The sequence below is a fragment of the Rana temporaria genome, chromosome 3 (assembly GCF_905171775.1).
Source record: "Rana temporaria chromosome 3, aRanTem1.1, whole genome shotgun sequence".
NCBI classification, from domain to species: domain Eukaryota; kingdom Metazoa; phylum Chordata; class Amphibia; order Anura; family Ranidae; genus Rana; species Rana temporaria.
Genome location: NC_053491.1, coordinates 186,997,717 through 187,018,246, shown reverse-complemented (window position 1 = coordinate 187,018,246; position 20,530 = coordinate 186,997,717). Strand labels below are relative to the sequence as shown.

Genomic DNA, 20,530 nt, shown 5'->3' with positions numbered 1-20,530 from the left:
ATGCCATCTGCCAAGAAGGATCAACATTACCAATGGCAAACAGTGTCTAGGAAGAAAAAAGGCAAGAAGCGCACCGAGTGATCCTTTCCCCCTACAGAATGTAGTGGCTCAGTAATCACACCAAGGTTCCCACTCCATCCGGAGTATTTAGGATGTTACGTTCCTGTGATCCCCCCTTGTTTATGATTGTGGGTAGGAATTCTACCCTCTGGTTCATGCTTTTTCAAGCTTTTTTAGTGAACTTCGTGTGCTGTTTTTTTTTCTTTGACTCTGACCTCTTTACCTATTTCCCTCCTCTCTGGACGTCGGACTCTGCTCCACACCGGAAAGACCTGTATACATCCCCTACTCTCCCCACCGTCCTGGGAAGGCTGCATCCACTCGGCACTGAAAGCTGGCAGCACCACAAGATGAACTGCTTTCCACAAATGAAACCAAGGTACTGTTCTCAATCTCGTTTCCTATCCCCAAATGGCGATTAAAATTGTCTCCTTTAATGTAAATGGGCTTAACCACCCCGCCAAGCGGGCCTCGGTCTGGAGGGAGGCTCTGGCCCTCCAGGCAGATGTCCTCTGCCTTCAGGAGACCCATTTCTCCTCTGATAACCCGCCTCGTTTCTCACACAAACGCTTCCCGCACATCTTTATGGCCTCTACCCCGGCCAAGAACAAAGGTGTTTTAGTAGCTATAAAGGACTCAGTGGCTTTCAGCTTCCAACAAGTTCTTACAGATCCTGGGGGGAGATACCTGGTAGTGGTGGGAGAAATTAATAACAAACCCTTCACTATTGCTAATGTGTACGCACCTAACTCCCATCAGCTCCGTTTTCTGAAAAAGACCTATGCTAAAATTGCCTCAGTGAAACGAGGGTCCTTGGTAATATGTGGAGACCACAACCTGACAGTTGATTGTGCCCTGGACTCCTCATCTACATTGAAAAGATCCCCTCCTCAACTCCAGCAGCTGTTGCACTCAGAAGACGTCTTTGATGTTTGGAGGTGCCATCATCCAACAGAACGTGACTATTCCTTTCACTCAGCCAGGCACAATTCCTACTCTAGAATTGACCTCATACTGGTTGATAAGATGCTTTTGCAGGCAGTGTCCTCCTCCGCCATCCACAATATAACGTGGTCAGATCACGCTCCTGTTTCCATAACGGTGGCGGAGGGGCACACTCCCAGTCCTGCATATCTCTGGAGGGCAAATTCGAGAGTTTTTCAAATGCCTACTCATGCTACTACCATTGCTAAATGTTTGTCGGAATTCTTTGCAAATAATGTGGGGTCGGTTTCTGATACAACTACTGTATGGTGTGCCCATAAGGCAGTGGTCAGGGGAGTGATCCTTCAGATTTGTGCAAGGGAGAAAAGGCAGAGGACACTGAGAATGACTCAGCTCCTAGATGACATCAAAAACTTAGAAGCTCAAAATAAATCCCGTGCCAACGCGGCACTAGGGAAAACCCTCTCGCAGCGACGGGCAGAGCTCAGGTCCCTTCTTATTGAGCAATATGATAAACACTTCCAACGGCTAAAACTGAACCATTACTCGTCGGGCAATCGGGCGGGAAAATTCTTAGCCCAAAGGCTCCGAGCAGCCCGAACCAAAGCTAAGATCCCTTTCTTGATCCATCCGACCAACAAGCACAAAATTGTAAATCCTAAAGACATAGCAAACTCCTTCGCCGACTACTATTCGTCCCTGTATAACCTCAGAGATGACCCTGACACCCCACAACCCTCTGATGACAAGATCCAGGAATTCTTGGCTAGTGTCAACCTTCCGTCCCTCTCTCAGTCACAACTAGACTCTCTTAATGCTCCTATCTCAGAGCCTGAAATTAGAAAGAGTATTAGCTCACTCCCTCTGGGCAAATCCCCAGGACCCGACGGGCTTCCGAACGACTATTACAGAACGTTCCAAGACGAACTGGTCCCAGCTCTACATACCTTGTATGCCAAAGCGGTGTCCTCTGCCTCTTTCCCTCCTGAGATGCTCAAGGCGTATGTGGTTACTATCCCAAAACCTGGTAAAGACCCCACCACTCCGTCCAACTTCAGGCCGATCTCGCTGTTAAACTCCGATGTGAAATTATATGCTAAGATATTGGCTCATAGAATTTTATCTGTCCTTCCCTTTCTTGTTAAGTCTGACCAGTCTGGCTTCACTCCAGGGAGGCAGGCGTCAGATGCTACAAGGAGGGTGTTGGGGGTTATGCAACATGCTAGATCCTGTCGGACGCCTTCTCTGCTACTCTCTTTGGATGCGGAGAAGGCGTTCGACAGGATACATTGGGGATATATGAAACACACCCTGGGGAGATTTGGGTTCTCTGGGCCGATACTCTCGGCAGTCCTCGCTCTCTACTCCTCCCCGTGTGCCCAGGTGTATACCTCAAACCTACTGTCAGATACCTTCTCAATATCAAATGGCACCCGCCAGGGATGTCCTCTGTCCCCCTCAATTTTTAATCTGCTGATGGAGCCGTTGGCGGAGAGGATCAGGTCCCACCCAGGTATTGAGGGCTTTCAGATACGGAATAGGTCCCATGTTATTAATCTGTTTGCGGATGACATCATCCTCTTTCTGACTACTCCCCAAGTGTCCCTACGCCATGCACATGATACCCTACAGATGTTTAGTGAGATGTCATTCTATAAAGTTAATTTTACCAAATCGGTTATCTTGGGACTGAATGTCCCCTCCCCCTTGCAGTCGAGACTTCAATTGAGTTTCCCTTACTCCTGGGCTAAATCCCATATCTCTTATCTAGGCCTTAAGCTGACCCCGGACCCGAGTGACTTAGCAAGTGCCAACTACCCGCCCTTAATTGACAAACTAACCAAAGAAGTGTGCAGACTCGCCAATGTAGAAATGTCCTGGTCTGGAAGACTGGCGGCATTTAAAATGCTTCTTCTTCCACAGATACTCTACGTGTTTAGGACTCTCCCCGTCCCTCTACCAGCCACATATCTTAAAGCCCTAAACACACTCCTTTCCAGATTCATTTGGCGCTCCAGACGTCCCAGATGCTCTAAGCCGCTACTGACTAAACATAGGAGGGCCGGTGGTATGGGACTGGTGGACATTAGGGACTATTATAGAGCGTCTATTCTGACACAACTTGTGACTTGGATGTCCCCCCAGGCTGATTCAGTCTGGGGATCCATCGAACGGGCCCTGGGCCCAACCACCGGCCTTGATCTCCTTCTACTGGCAGATGTCTGGAGACCATTTGATTTACGGGACCTCCCGATTACTCTCCGGGCCTCACTGCTGGCCTGGAGGGCTTTGAGAGAGGTTCAGTTTCCCACTTCTGAGTTAATAGAAGTCCCCATCCCGTTGGGGACACTGTCTCTGGTCATCCCGAACCTCTCCCTATCCAGTTGGAGGGCAAGAGGGATTGGGACTGTTCAGGATTTGTTCCTGGGGGATGCCCTTCTCACCTTTGAATCCTTAGAAGACAAGTTCAACTTGGGCTCCCCAGACCATTATGCCTATCTTCGCATCTCCCACTTCCTGAACTCATTAGGACCGTATCGTATATTCATGGCTAGGGAGGTGTGGAGTTTTTATCATACTTCCCCAACACCTCGTAAGGGTATTTCATTCTTTTACAACCTCTTCCAAAGCAAGTTGCGCTTTGTTAAATCTCAACCCTTCAGGAAATGGGAGTCCGACCTGGGAGTAGTGATCACGGAAGCCCAGTGGACTAAAGCGTTCAGCTCAATCTATACCTCCTCTAGATGTATCAACCACTGGGAGCTATCCCAGAAAATAGCACTTAGGTGGTACCTCACCCCTTATAGAATCTCCAAATTTGGAAACCAAAGTTCCCCGTTATGCTGGAGGAACTGTGGTGGAATAGGCAATCTGTTCCATATGCTATGGTCCTGCAAGCATTTGACTAGTTTCTGGCACTCTATCTTCCAATATATTTCCAGGATCACTGGAATTCTAACTCGGCCCAGTCCTAGCTTAGCGATTCTACATGTGGGGATAGAGATCTTCCCTGTGGATTGTAGAGCGGTGGTGACCCATATCCTCCTAGCAGCTAGATCATTGCTCGCACAACAGTGGAAGGCGGACAGGGCCCCAAACGCATCAGAGGTCCTTCTTATGACACAGACGCAATACACTTTTGAGTCTCTTTTGGCCAATAGAAGAGGGGTACGATGTAAATTTGATGCCCTGTGGAAGATATGGACTACCTGGTATATGGTTAAAAACTGATATTTGACTTACTGGTATTTGGTTTACTCCCGTAAAAGCGGATCAAGACTTTCTACTTATGATTACTAACCTATTCCTCACCTCCCAGCCTTCCCTCCCCTCCCCTCCCCCCTCTTCCCTTCTCTTCCTCTCTTCTCCTTTGTTTCCCCTCTTCTCACTCTTCTCCTCATGTTTTACTTCCTATGGCTTAGCACCTTCTTTTTTGTCGATCTCACCTCACCTCAATAGAGGACTGATAAACTGAAGGGTCTAACAATTTATTCTGAGTTGCTCACATTGGTGTCCTTGGATGCATATAATGGAAATTTGTTATATTGTATAGGAGTGTAATGGCCAATTGGGTCGTGGTCCCATTGTGGGGGCCGCTCCCTTGCTGCCGTTTTGTGTATGTATGTTTGCTACCTTGGCACCAAATGTATGTTTGATGAAAACTTTTCAAATAAAAACAATTTAAAAAAAAAAAAAATATGCACCCCACTGCCCAGCTACAAACTTTCAGAAAGCAAAGTACCCTAGATTCCCATATTAGTTCCAACAATCCACAAATTCTAAATTTTCCCACATTAGGGATCCCCATGCCTCCAACATAGAACGAGATATTCTCAATTTGACGCCCTACCCATTTTCTAGCGACGAATTAGAGGTGTTGAGATTTGGTCTTAGCTTCTGTCCTTCTGCGATGCTCGATAAATATGAACTTATCAAGGATGTCTATATGTTCATCAGGAACCTTACCTTTAAGTTCATATTTGATCGAGATCGCTCACGAGCTAGAGAGGAAAGGGAGTTTTCTGAAAGAATAAAACATTTTAAGATGGCAGAGTTCAGGGCACTACGCGATTTAATTTTACTTTTGGAAGAAAATGATAGTGGCGAACCCAGTGGGGAAAATGTGAACAACATTACAATCCCACCTAAAAAATTTAAACTGAAATCGAAGAATTTTCCAGATCTTATGACTAGCCCTCAAGCGTGGGCTTTTCTGTGTAATATCATCAGTGACATAAAACGACTAAAAACTTCCTTTAAACACAACAATCTTACGAAATTACAGCGCCAGACCATCCTTAGACTACAAAAACACCAAGATGTTGTCGTAAAGGCGGCAGATAAGGGTGGGAATATAGTCTTGATGACTAGAATTTTTTATGAAAACATGTGTCTTACAATCTTACAAAATGAAGAGTGGTACTGTCGCATTTTGCCCACATGCAATGATGTTTTCAGGGAAGAATTCCTGGATATCATCAATGACGCCTTTTTAAAAGGCCTGATCAATCAGGAACTGTACGATTTCCTGAACACTCGGTCTCCCAGGGTAGCGACATTCTATGCACTTCCCAAAGTGCATAAGAACCCCCTGTCGCCCCCTGGGAGACCGATTGTCTCGGGGATCGGGTGCCTTACAGAAAATGCTAGCAAACTTGTAGACTCTGTCTTGATGCCACATGTAGTAGCTTTACCTTCCTACACTAAAGATACGTTGGCTTTTCTGAGACACATTGAAGGCATGGTCGTCCCTCCCAACTCCCTTCTCGTGACTTTGGATGTGGAGGCCCTTTACTCCAGTATCCCCCACGAGAGGGGAGTTGGGATGGTTCGTACCTTCCTCAAAGAAGAGGACCATCACCATTGGCCCTATAATGAATTTATTCTGCGGTTACTGAAGTTCATTCTTACCCATAATTGGTTCAGTTTTAATCTCTCCCACTACCTCCAGATACAAGGCGTGGCTATGGGCACCTGTTGTGCCCCGGCCTACGCTAACTTGTATCTGGGGGGGTGGGAGAGGGACTTATTCTCTGACGAACAAATGTCACAATTTACTGATCGCATCCCGTGTTGGATGCGATATATTGATGACGTCTTCTTTGTTTGGACAGACACCAGAGAATCTTTAAATACCTTCATCCACAAGCTGAACAAAAACATGTTCAATCTAAAATTCACTTTTAGTTGTAACACTAATAGAACTAACTTTCTCGATCTTGCCATACTTAGAAATAATGATGACTCCCTCTCAGCAGATTTGTTCCGCAAGGAAACTGCTGGAAATACTCTGCTACATGCAGACAGCTCACACGCCCCCTCTCTTATACGCAGCATACCTTATGCGCAATACATCCGCTTGAGACGCAACTGTTCTTTATTGTCGGACTTTCAAAAACAATCTAAGCTACTTCAGGCCCGCCTATTGGCACGTGGCTACAGCAAGAAACTACTATGTCAGTCCTATAATAAAGCACTATATCAAACCAGAAACACTCTACTGTTCAAAACTAAAACCAAAGTACCCGATGGTACAGTCAAACTAATTACCAGATTCTCGTCCCAATATGAAGAGATTAGATTAATAATGGACAATCATTGGCACCTATTAAGGGAAGATGCAACACTCAATAAATATGTGGGGATTCACCCACAGATAGTCTTCAGACGTGCCCCCTCTATCCGCGATAAACTTGTGAAAAGTTATTACACTAAGCCCAATCTTGACGCAATTTCTCTGCCATTGGGGACGTCTCGATGTGGCAACTGCTCCTTCTGCAGATGGTTACGACCATGCAGTACAATCAAACTTCCTAATGGTGAATGCTTTTCACCGAAATTTACAGCAAATTGCCGCACACAAGGCCTTGTATACCTCATGATGTGCAAATGTGGAGCGTTTTACGTGGGTAAAACCATTAGGCAATTCAGACAAAGGATCAACGACCATATCTACTACTCGGGAAACGGCAAGATGCTAACCCCGATTAGTAGACATTTAGATTTGTATCATCAATTCGACACAACCTGTGTCTCCTTTGTCGCCCTTGCGGTGATCCCCCAGAATCCGAGAGGAGGAGAGTGGGACAGGTTTGTCCTTCAAAAGGAAACTATCTGGATTGAGAGACTTAACGCAACTCAACCCCCGGGTTTGAACGAAACACAATCGTACAAACCCTTCCTTTAGGTTTATTCAAATAACTTCAATACACATGAGCACTTCTCTATGTGACGCACGGTTAACAATTATATAATTTGTTTTACACTTTTTATTTTTATTTTTATTTTTACCTTGACACCCCCTTATGTCACTCCAAGGCATCCAATACTGTTTTCATGTCGGCTTTATCCTATGTGAAATCGAGGATTGATCACTATGTATGTGTTAATCACTATTTAACAGTAATTTATTTATGACACGATAAACTCTTGCACCATTACTATGTACTATGAGCGAAAAGCTGTATATATAAATATGTGCAGCCTTGACTACATTATAGTTCACCTTATAAATTCCTTCCTTTTTCACAGTGCACTTTGACTATATTACAATATAAAATACACTGAGCTCCATTCCTGACTCTCGTAATAAAGGGAGAAAAAGGGAATGGAATAATAATAATTTTATATTTATGTTTATTTTTATTTTCATTTTATTTAATTTCTATAATATATTTTCTTTATTGTTCCGTGCGTCGCTCATAGGGAAATGCATTAATAACGCAAATCACTTAAATATTGAGGAACATTACTCTCCCCTCTCCTCCTCTTTCTCGCATTACCCCCACGTACACTACATGAGCTGTACTCTGGTTCCGTTGAAAATCCCAACCATGATCTATCCATCTATATATGATTGTGTTTTTCCTCCTTTTTTCCCTTAGGATATATATTTATGACAGATCGTTTTTATCCATATACAATAAATCTTAATTATTAGATATTAACGCTGATAGATGGACTTCAATATTTATATTAATAAAATTATACTGATAAATGCTGCTTAGTTGCAACATATGAAATGCTGCGCTTGTAAAAAAACAAAAATATTTTTTTTTTAAATTTCTTTATTGATGTATTTTGTTTAAAGTATGTACATTTTGTAGTTTAAAAATTCTTTTGAATGACTGCATCTTGTATCTATCTCTATGCATCAATGTGTGGCAGAGCATTGAGATTCCTGTGCAATGGTTGCACTCATCTGGCTTCAGTTTGGGGTGGGAGTTTTCTTTTCTTTACTGTTTAACGCTGGTTCTCATTTTTTCTTTTAATTAGTTTTTTTTCTCTACCCTTTCTTTCCCTATCTGAATGGTACAGCCCTGCTTAGGGAAGCGCGCTGGAGGTTTGCTGGCCCCGCCCCTCCTTTGTATGGATCGGCTTGCGAGCCCCTGTATGTATGGGCCCTGGTCTGACCTGTCACTGCCTCCGTGCATGCTGTGCGGAGGCGCGTGTCATTGGTGGGAGGACCCCGCGTCTCGTACGTCCCCGCCCTCGTCACTGCCCTACCCAGGGAGATGACGTTACGTCGTGCCCTTCTGTGCACATGCACGCTACGGACGTGGCTGCGCACGCTCTGCAGACCTGGCTGACTGGTCAGTCGGGGTTATGCAGGGACACGGCTACATCGCCGTGATTTGGGCAATTTTAAATGACGTCATTATCGGTGCGACGGAGACGCCGACATGCAGGTGGGTCTTCTCCCACTCCACCTGTTACTAACCAGCCCTTAGTGGACTATATATAGACCAGGTAAGCAGCTGTTCAGTGTACTGGCGCTACTCTGTTACCAGGGACACACTCAGCTATACACTGTACTGCAACACTAAGGTAAGGCGATTTCCTAGGATATCTACAAGCTGTGGGCTAATGCTTTGCTACAGATTTGTAGTTTCTATATTTACCACCTCAACCTTTGTTTACCCCAGTCTTATTTTATACATATTTGTTTTGTATCCTTTAGGACTTTAACGCCTTTGCCTATTATCCTTTCCATACCCATGGACTAAGGTCAGTTAGGTAGGCGATTATTTAGACAGATTTACCCATCTGTTTTTCTATGTCCGATTAATACACTGTATGCACTAGCTGGGTGTGTGAACATATACCTGGATCAGATTCATTGTTCGTTGCTTACCAGCAATCAACTGCCATACCACCGCATGCAATTTAGTTCTGCTTTTTCTTTATGGTAAGTCGCTTTCCCCCCCCCCCTACCTCCCCCCCTCCTCCCTTTTCTACAAATCTGAAACTCCCGACTATGTTTCTATGAAATTATTTTTGACATTGGTATACTGAAAATTATGATCTATACCTTCACAATACCATCCACAGATTATACTCTCCTATCTGGTTGAAACAATTTCCTTGTGAATTACAATCAGTGATAGGCCAATAAAAGACCGTTCGTTGATTACCACCAACGCGGGATACCCCTTGTAAGTTATTTTCAACCTTTATAGGACTTTCCTGATTGTTCTATCACGCATTTTTATAGCTTATGCACATACCCTCAATATAAGAACCCCCACATGATATGATTCTTTTCCCCCCCCCCTCCCCTTTTCCCCCCTTTTTTGTTTTCTTTCTTTTCTTTTTCTTTTTCTTTTTCTTTTCTTTTTTCTTCCTTTTATGGAATTCCCCCCTTTTATATGGAAGTCTCAGGGGAAGGGCTCTCTCTCTGCGTGCTTCGTTGCGCATTGCTGCATTGAGATAACATGTTTATAGTTCTTTATCTGGCTGTCCACCACGCAATCTCTGCAGCATGGGTGGACATCTATATGTACTTCTGTTGTAATATATTTTTATTGTTTTTCTTAAAATTTCTTAAAATGTAATGTTTTTCTGTTTTGTGATTTACATATACCTGTAGACTGATGCTGTTTCTTGTATATGTTTTATTAGAATGAAATATCTATGCTCCTGAGGAAGCGCTAATTCCATAAGCGCGCAACATGTCGAGCAAATCCTCCTAGTCCTCTGGACAACCATCTGGTCACTTGTGATATAACGTTTTTTATAATTATGCTTTTTATTTTAAGCTTTTTATGTTAGAACTATACAATGTATGTGAACCGTGTGTGGTAAACCAGTTGTCAATTGAACTTCACTTTGTGATTTTTTATTTATAACGGTTTCTATGATATTTCTATATCTATAATAAATTTTTCTAGTTTTCTACAATTTTTGTATCGTGTGCCTTCAAAGCCCAACTCATAAATCCTAAATCAGTTTGCGAGACAAAATTTTCAGGACTCAAGGCCCAGTGGTGTGCAGTACCATATTTGGCCAGAGGTGAAGGGGGTGCCGGACTCAAAAATACTCTTAAAAACCCAGAAATACTCAATTCTCGAGCCTTTACGAGGTTTTCTGAGTTCATTTGAGCTGTCCCCAAGCCTTTCCGAGTATTTCCGAGACTCTACAGCGCCCCCCACCTCTGGCCACATGCGGTATTGCATGCCATAGAAGTCAATGTAGAACAAATTATTTTAGTTTCCATTGACTTCTGTGGGGAAACATGCTTTGATATGCGAGTGCTTTGGATAACGAGCATTCTCCTTATGCTCGTAATCCAAGGTTCCACTGTATACATATATATATATTATATATATATCTTGGTATAGCTAGACTTTGAAAGCTGGTATGTGATTGTTTAGTATTGGTTACTTGTCATGATCCTTGGAATACTGAAGTATTTCTCCTTGATTCTATTACACAGTGGTGCGTCCTCCACCCAGTCTTAAAGCTAACCACCTCCAGACAGCTCCGTGTTCTGGAAGGAAGGCGGCATTATTTTGTGTTTGGCCATTTGTTTATGTACTTTAATTATCTCCTGGGACTTCTCTGTGTCATTACACATATCAGCCCTCCTATTCAAGCTATCGGACCAATCCTTGCTCACCCTGTTTCAAGTCCTCATTTGCATGGCCTAGAGGACTTAAGTGAGGACTAGAGTGTACTTTACAATTGACCACTAGGAAAGTGGTTGTTTGGGCTGGGTGTTCAAACTGCTATGTATAAAAGTGTGTTGTGTGCATCCAATAAATGTGAGATTCCTGTTTGAACTTATATACAACCTGTCTGGTGTTTATTCTGAGCTATAACAACTGGATTCGAAAGTTCGAAAGGGCACTTTGTTGTAGTTCGAATTCCCGGAGCATCAGATGACTGTACTATAAGACGTTGCGATCTGTAATCTGATCCAATAGCAGCAGAGGAGTGTCGGGAGAGTGGAACTGTTGAGGACATGTAGCCTGGCACGGTTAAGTAGGGGGGCGCTCTTTTGTCCCCCCCCCTTTTACTGTGGCCTGCCAAGTTGCATGTTCAAATAAGGGTCTGGTATGGATTTTGGGGGGAGAACCCCACGCCATTTTTTTTTTATTTGTTGCAGGGTTCCCCTTAAAATCCATACCAGACCTGAAGGGCCTGTTATATATATATTTTTTTTGGTGTGGAGTTCCCCTTAATATCAATACCAGACCCGAAGGGCCTGGTAATAGACTGGGGGGAACCCACATAGTTTTTTTCAATGATTTTTTATGTATATTGCAAGGATCCGACAATACATTACAGCCACAAGCAATTTTAAATTACATTTTTTCCCTAAGAAATGTCATTTTGCTGTGGTACTGTTATAAACATGGGAAGGAGGCGCTATTTTACAGGCAGACTTAGGGGACCCCCAGGCACAATATTTAAAGGAATATCTATTTTTTTATTGTTTCACTTAAAGCATTATTAAAATCAGGAACAGTGCTCTGTGAGATGTTCAAAGCTTGGGATATTTTTTATTACCTAATCCTGCTCTGAACTTCTCCACAACTTTATCCCTGACCTGTCTGGTGTGTTCCTTGGCCTTCATGATTTTGTTTGTTCACTAAGATTCTTTAACAAGCCTCTGAGGGCTTAACAGAACAGCTGTATTTATATTGAGATTAAATTACACACAGGTGGACTCTATTTACCTATTAGGTAACTTCTGAAGGCAATTGGTTCCACTAGATTTTAGTTAGGGCTATCATAGTAAAGGGGACTGAATACAAATGCACACACTTTTCAGATATTTAAAACCATTTATCATTTTTTTTCCACTTCACAATTATGTGCCACTTTGTGTTGGTCTATCACATAAAATCCCAATAAAATACATTTAGGCCCCGTACACACGAGAGGATCCATCCGCTGGAATTGATCCGCGGACCGGCTCCAGCGGATAGATCCCCTGGTGTGTACAATCCAGCGGATCTGTTTCCGCAGATTTTTATCCCCTGGGATGGATTTCAAGCGGATAAAAATTTGAAGACATGCTTTCAAATCTATCCGCTTGAATCCATCCCAACGGATTGATCCGCTGGTTTGTACAGACTCACCGGATCAATCCGTCCGAATGGATCCCCCGCATGCGTCGTAATGATTCGACGCATGCGTGGAATTCATTATATGACAGCGTCGCGCACGTCGCTGCGTCATCATCGCGGCGACGGCGCGACACGTCATCGCGATGGGATTTTGGCGCGGATTTCGATCCTATGGTGAGTACACTCCATCGGATCCAAATCCGTGGAAATCCTCGAGAGGATTTATCCGCGGAAACGGTCCGTTGGACCGTATCCGCGGATAAATCCTCTTGTGTGTACTAGGCCTAACATTTTGAATACTTTTTCAAGGAACTGTATGTTTTCTAGCTTTAAAATGTCACTTGGAGCCTTGCCCTCTAGTAACTATATGAATGTGCACCAACGTAACACTGAATGGTACCAAGTATAACACAACACTGTAATTGCACTTTAAAGGCAATCTACAAAAATGCCATCAGGGTTATCATCCCCAGTTTCTTCACAAAGAGAAGCTGTGAATGGAGGGCTCAGCTGTTACTATTAAGATCCCACCTCTACAGAAGAACAATGTTATTTCAGGCAGCACTTTCAACTCTATATTCTTGTTATGTGATGTAGAAACCGGTAGTCATCTATATAACAATACAGGGTCACAGGTTAATCCTCAACCTGGTTATATAACTGCAAAGCATTGGAGTAAGTATGGGTATCAGCATCCAACCCAACCAACTTCTTGAGTGACATAAAATAGCTTAAGAAAAGTCATGTATCCAGTATTATAACACAGTATTAGGCAGCGTCATGCTGCCTCCAGTCTGCCACAACGTTCTCTTCCACCTACTTTTAGAGTAGACTCAGCCGCCTGACAAGTCGCGTCCCAGTTTTATTCAATAGAACCGTTCTAATAGGAGCGACTCAAGTCGCTCCGACTTGGAAAAAGGTTCCTGTATGACTTCGGGGGCGACTCGGGGCGACTTGCATTGACTTCTATACGGAAGTCATTTTGCAAGTCGCCTCTGAAGTCGTCTTCAGGACGCTTTGCCGAGTCGCCTCCGAAGTCGCGCCGCCCCAGTGTGAACCGGCTCTAAATGTATAACTAGACTTATTATGTACACTGAAACAACTAATCAGATATCAAATAAGCCAAACAGTGTAAGTATAAATCAAATAAATGTCAAAAAGTGATGTTGACAGATGAAATGACCCTTCATGTTTCCGAAGCCCATACATTCTAGTTATGATTTTGTTCCTAAGAAATATTTAAAGAAAAATATAAATATTTTACAGTGAGACCCTTATCAATAACATTACTGCCGCAGTGCATTCTACTGAAGTATACATTTTTTCATTAATATTTTCATTTAAGTAACGTTATTTACTTTTTCATGCTTTTATTTTTTGTGTGGTTTTTATACCTTATTTTCTGTCCAATACTGTATAAAAGATAAAAAGGTACTTCCACGTTCCACTTGCACTTTACTCCTTATATAAGACTGCAGAGTTTATTATACCCCACAGGGAGTACATCTGTCAATGTCTGTGTAAAGGTGTTTGGAGTCAGAGTGGAACACATTGTGCTTGAACAGGTTCCATAGTCTTGCAGTTAGTCCTGAAACCAAGAGCACCTACACATTGACAGAAGTATTCCCTGAACAGTTGATTAAATGTAGCATGTTCGTGAGCTCCTTTCTTTTTTTACGTATGCGGTTTATATAAATTAACAAATGTGAGTGAAAACAAGCCACAGAAAACTTGGAGACACAAGTAAGTAAGATTTAGCAGATAACGAATGGATAGTTTGTTTTATGCAGTGACAATAGTAAGATGAACAGATACAGTGCCTTGAAAAAGTATTAATACCCCTTGAAATGTTCCACATTTTGTCATGTTACAACCAAAAATTTAAATGTCTTTTATTGGGCTTTTATGTGCTAGACTAACACAAAGTGGCACATAATTCTGAAGTGAAAGGAAAATGATAAATTGTTTTCAATTTTTTTTACAAATAAATATGTCAAAAGTGTGGTGTGCATTTGTATTCAGCACCCTTTATTATTCCGATACCTCTGACTAAAATCTAGTGGAACCAATTGCCTTCAGAAGACACCTAATTTGTAAAGAGAGTCCACCTGTGGGTAATTTAATTTCGGTATCAATGCAGCTGTTCTGTGAAGCCCTTATAGGTTTGTTAGAGAACCTTAGTTAACAAAAATCATCATGAAGGCCAAGGAACACAACAGACCGGTCAGGGATAACTTTTAAAAAAAAGTTTAAAACAGGGTTAGGTTATAAAAAAAATCTCAAGCTTTAAACACTGTTTAATCCATTATCCGAAAATGGAAAGAGTATGGCACAACCTACCAAGACATGGCTGTCCACCTAAACTGACAGGCCAGGCAAGGAGAGCATTAATCAAAGAAGCAGCCGAGAGCCTATGGTAACTCTGGAGGAGCTGCAGAGATCTACAGCTCAGGCTGGAGAATCTGTCCACAGGACAACTATTAGTCGTGCACTCCACAAATCTGGCCTTTATGGAAGAGTGTCAAGAAGAAAGCCAATGTTGAAAGAAAGCCAGAAGAAGTCCCATTTTTAGTTTGCGATAAGCCACGTGGGGGATGCAGCAAATGTGTGGAAGAAGGTGCTCTGATCAAATGAGATCAAAATTGAACCCGTTAGAGTCTGCAAAAGACTTGAGACTGGGGCGGAGGTTCACCTTCCAGCAGGACAACGACCCTAAACATATGGCCAGGTCTACAATGGTTTAGATCAAAGCATATTCATGTTTTAGAATGGCCCAGTCAAAGGCCAAACCTAAATCCAATTGAGAATCTGTGGCAAGACTTGAAAATTGCTGTTCATAGACACTCTCCAACCAATCTGACAGAGCTTGAGCTATTTTGCAAAGAAGAATGAGAAAAAATGTCACTCTCTAGATGTGCAAAGCTGGTACAGACATCCCCAAGAAAGGGATGCAGCCAGTAATTGCTGGGAAAGGTGGTTTTACAAAGTATTGACTTAGGGGGTGAATACAAATGTACGCCACACTTTTCCCATATTCATTTAAATTTATTTATTTTCATTCCACTGCACAAATATGTGCCACTTTGTGTTGGTCTATCATATGAAATCCCAATAAAATACAGTTACGTTTTTGGTTGTAACATGACAACATGTGTAAAATTTCAAGGTGTATGAATACATTTTCAAGGGACTGTAATAATCCCTTACATACTTACCAGCTGTCCTGGATTTGCTGGTGCAGTCCCACTTTTAAGTTTGATGCATTGACAGCTATGTCCCAGGAGCACAGCATACCTTCCAAAAGTTTAGAAATTTACAGTCATGGGGACTTAAAGCATAACTAAAGGCAAAACTTTTTTTGTATTGGATAGAGTGGAGATGGATTAGAACGCTGGTTAGTTTTTATTGCGGTCTGTGCCATAGTTAAGGAGATTCACCTTCTCTATTTGTCCTATTTATCATTATTATTGAAAGTGACAGTAAAAGAAAAACCCAAATTTTGGGTTGCCCCTAGAAAAGTAACAGAAGGGAAATCTTCCAATGGGGACACTAGTTCTGGTGACCTGGGGGACCCCAAGGTATTCACCTAATTTGTAGGCATTTCCTTTGACTTCCTGTTTGCCTATGGGACAGGAAGTGAAGGGAAATCTCAGCAATGGGACACAGATGGTAAACAAATCTGACATGGTTTATAACCCTCCCTTGCTCTATCCAAAATGGAAAAAAAAGTTTTGCCTATAGTTCTACTTTAATTCCAACTCTCTCTGCTGGTGGGGCATACCAGAAACTGACTGTGGGAATTTACTTATCAAACTCACCTACCAGAGCTATATAATTTATTCAGTTATTAATAGGAGAGTGGAGCTCCCTAAATCTAACAGCTTTCCAACTGTGTGGGGGATGCTGACTCTAGACGAAGAGATCGGTGTTCCTGATTAGTAGGAATCACAGATCTTTCTCTGCCTCTGACAAAATGATGATCTACCTTGGTTACAAAGTGCCATTCTGTCATTCCCCCCGAATGATCGCAGGTAGCCGATGGCCATCACAGCTGGAGCAGGTCGTCGGCGGTGCGCACGTCCCCCAGACCAGGAAGTGCAAACAACTGACTGGGACATAGTTTCATGCAGCTGGGCTGCCCTGTTACAGTAGTTAAAGGATAATATCACCTTCAGTAAAATATTCCCTCATCCACAGTAGCCTGTGTTTAAAAAACTACAAGGTGTGGCAGGCTTTGCAGCTGTCGGCTTGTAGTTTTAAACTACCACGCCTTGTTAGATTGTATCTGCTTGCCTGCATGGGCACAAGATACACTGGCAGATCTGCAGGAGAGCTGCATGCCAGACCTGCTGTCCATTGCAATTCTCTAGGCTCCAAAATAAATAAATAAATAAATGCATTTTTTTTTACCTGAATTTTTTTTTACATTTATATATTTTTTCTAAACAGCGAACTTATGCTTTAAAATGGTTCATGATGAAGTTATGCCGTGTTTCCTGACCACTTTGTAGTTGTTGAGTGAAAAAACATATAAATATAATTTGTGAGAATTTTGCTACAACAGGGTCAACAAATTACTAGTAATGCCACTGCTGCATATTTATAGCTACCTTTTCATTTTTCACTTCACTACTAGGGATGAGGTTTGAGTTTTCTGCTACCATAGGTTTGTGGCAGATCAAGCAGGTTCAAAATGTGCGATCCCAGCAAATGATTGTGGAACTTCGCCAGACTGAATGCTTTGTAACCATAATGTACTGCCAGGCCTTTGAACTTAGAAAGGAAATTAAGTTTTTTTGTACAAGCTAGTCACAGCAGCCAAATTGTCAGTGTGCTTTTCCTGTGAGATAGGGGAAGCATAAGGAGTTCTGCATATAGAGAAATTAGTGGAGGTCTTGTACAGTAGGTACAGGCAAATCTGTTAAATTAAAAGTAAACCCTTACCCAATGTCATGTAGGTAGAAAAATGCTGTATCTTAACCGCTTGCCGCCTGCCAGCCGACAAATGACAGCTGGGCGGTGTGGCTCTCATTCTGGCTGGGCATCATATGACACCCTCGGCTTCTCGGCCCTCTAGGGGGCACACGCTTGCACCCGCTGCATCACTCGGGAACCGATGCGTGTGCCCTGTAACAAAGCAGGACCGTGGATCTGTGTGTGTAAACACACAGATCCACGTCCTGTGAGGTGAAAGGAGACCGATGGTGTGTTCCCAGTACAGAGGAACACTGATTGGTCTCCTCCACTTGTGAGTCCACTCCCCCTACAGTTAGAATCGCTCCCTAGGTAACACATTTCCCCCTTGATCACCCCTAGCTTTAACCCCTTCCCTGCCAGTGACATTTATACAGTAATTAGTGCATTTTTATAGCACTGATCGCTGTATAAATGTGAATGGTCCCAAAATAGTGTCAAAAGTGTCCGATATGTCCATCACAATATCGCAGTCATGATAAAAATGGCAGATCGCCTCCATTACTAGTAAAAAATATAATAATAAAACTGCCATAAATATATCCCCTATTTTGTAGATATAACTTTTGGGCAAACCAATCAATATACACTTATTACGATTTTTTACCAAAAATATGTAGAAGAATACATCTCGGCCTAAAATGAGTAAAAATTGTATGCAAGCAATAAAAACTGCAGAAATGATCAAATACCATCAAAAGAAAGCTCTATTTGTGGGGAGAACATTTCTAAAAAAATTATATGAGTACAGTGTTGCATGACCGCACAATTGTCATTTAAAGTTCCACAGCGCTGAAAAATGGCTTGGGCAGGAAGGGGGTTTAAGTGCCCTGTATTGAAATGGTTAAATAATAGGGGGTGGGGGGTTTACCTTTTTTTCATCCTTTTTTTTACATCTAAATAGTATTGATGTTTTGTACCCTCTCTACAGCTGGTCTCTGTTTACATGCACCACAGTGATAACAAGGTGCTTGTGTCTTTTCACAGGGCATATTTCCTAAATACAGTAAAACCTTGGTTTGAGAGTAACTTGGTTTGAGAGCGTTTTGCAAGACAAGCAAAATGTTTTTATAAATGTTGCACTGATATACAAGCGATGTCTTGATATAAGAGTAGAGTCATGTCACAACTGAGTATAAAAAAGAAGAGAGGAGCCTCTAAGTGTAGCAATATGGTTACATTTAATGAAGATACAACATTTAGCAACTTATTGCTACGCTTAGAGGTGCCTCTCTTCTCTTTTATACCCTGTAAAAAAATGCTTTGATTTACAAGTGCTTTGGATTACAAGCATGTTTATGGAACGAATTATGCTTGCAAACCAAGGTTTTACTGTACTCGCTGCATATGTTTTTTTTTTTTTACCTTATTTTTTTTTTTAAATGGTGACAACAGTGAAAACAGTATCCCTTTGATATGTGCAGAAGCAGAACACTTTATAGTTACCTTTAGGAGAACCTGTGACAGGGTGGTTTACAGGAGAATGTGGAAGAAAGGATGAATGTGGGAGATATATCAGTATCATCAGCTGTTATTTTTAAAGCTAGAAATAAAAATAAAAAAGTGATATTGTCATGTTAAAGCTTACCCGAGATTGTAGTGGTTGGGTTACATGTAATTTACCAAACTATGTTTGTGTTATTTTATTTGCAGTGATGGGGTACAATGTACTGTACACCCAAAAACTCTTTTAAGGACCAGCATCTGTCTTTAATAACTGTTCAACTGATTGATAGGTATTTTTTCATTTGTCAAACTCTAGCTAGTTTTGTCTGTTAATTGGGGTCTTTTTCTTTTTTTATGATAACTTTTAGTTTGGGGTGATTATAGCAGTTGTTTCTGATAGTTCACTCAAGAGCTGTACCTCACTATATCCTTTAGAGAAACAAAAAAAAAACTGCGCACCCAAAACAACATACCCTCATGTCAGATGCACCATGAACTCCTAGAATAATCCCATATACTCAAATCAAAAATATCAGAGCTGTAACCCTTAGACGGGGCAGTTTCATGAAAGGAATGAAAATGGAATAGGGTTAAAACACAAGGCAGCTGTTTTGTTTTTTATACTAAAAGTAAAAGCGTACAGCCTCAGAAAAAAAAGACCAGCAAGATGGTATCTTAACGTATCCAAGTATAAACATTCAAACAGCAGAAACAGAAAGAGTAAGAGGGAATTGTTTTTAGTTTTTCTTAGTTAAATGGATATAAATTAATGTACTGATTTTATCATTGACATCTGCATTGTGTGCTTGGTAGACCTCTATGATCCAAACCTGATTCATCTTAATAAAAGTCAACTACCCAGTCACATTTTCTCCCACTTTATTACAAGGCCCTCACTGACATGACACTATTGGGCCACCTCCAGCCAGTGGCACATCCTTAACTTACAGTAGTCCATTTGTTCTATTTACAGCCATGCCATCCCTTCCCAAGGAAAACAAGGAAAAAAAATAATGGCATTATTAAAATTAGTAAGGAACGTAAATTGGTAAATACTGTTTAACAAAAATAAAACATAACACAGTGTTGGTACACAGAAATATGTTAATGGGATCACCCAGGCCATGAACTGGAAGAAGCAGGTTGTTGGTAGACATGTGCAATTCGTTTAGTTCTGAATTAGTTTTTTAATGAATTTAGACAAATTTATTAATTGGGAAATATCCAAATTTTCTCATTTCCGAATTTTCCGGAAACTCAAAAATTCGGAAATTCGAAAATTTAAAATTTAGGAAATTCGAAAATTCAAAATTTCGGAAATTCGAAAATTTGGAAATTCGAAAATTAGGGAATGCCAAAAATAAGAATGAAAATCAGAGAAATCTAAAAGAACAAAAATACAAAAATAAGAACAAAAATCCGAAAATATTCAATAATATCTAACTAATAATACCTTAACTATTACTAACTACTAAATTATAGGTATTGGAATTTCCTTTCAAATTTGACGGTTAGTGAATGTAATAAATACGAATTTATCCGAAGTTACGAATTATCCACAATAACGAATGCCATATCTAAACAATGGAAGGTAACAAATTATAAGGGGACTGTTTTCCCCAGTTCTTTACTATGTATGATTCATGGGTACTATTTTATTTGCTTATCCCAGCTTGTTATGCCATGCAACAGACTACAATGGTAGATTGACATATCCTCTCATTTGAAGCTTGCCTGTCATTTTTTTCTTA

At 41.5% G+C, this 20,530-nt stretch overlaps 1 protein-coding gene and 1 long non-coding RNA gene across 5 annotated transcripts in view; one reads left to right on the top strand and one right to left on the bottom strand.

Annotated features, from left to right (window-relative positions):
* Window positions 1–20,530, bottom strand: part of KCNC2 (potassium voltage-gated channel subfamily C member 2) — a 329,619-nt gene that overhangs the window by 270,078 nt on the left and 39,011 nt on the right. The gene's annotated exons all lie outside the window — the stretch shown is intronic.
* LOC120931962 lies at window positions 8,403–9,946 on the top strand. The gene is made up of 3 exons (XR_005747916.1): window positions 8,403–9,193; window positions 9,337–9,440; window positions 9,907–9,946. It is a non-coding gene; the product is annotated as an uncharacterized LOC120931962 (long non-coding RNA).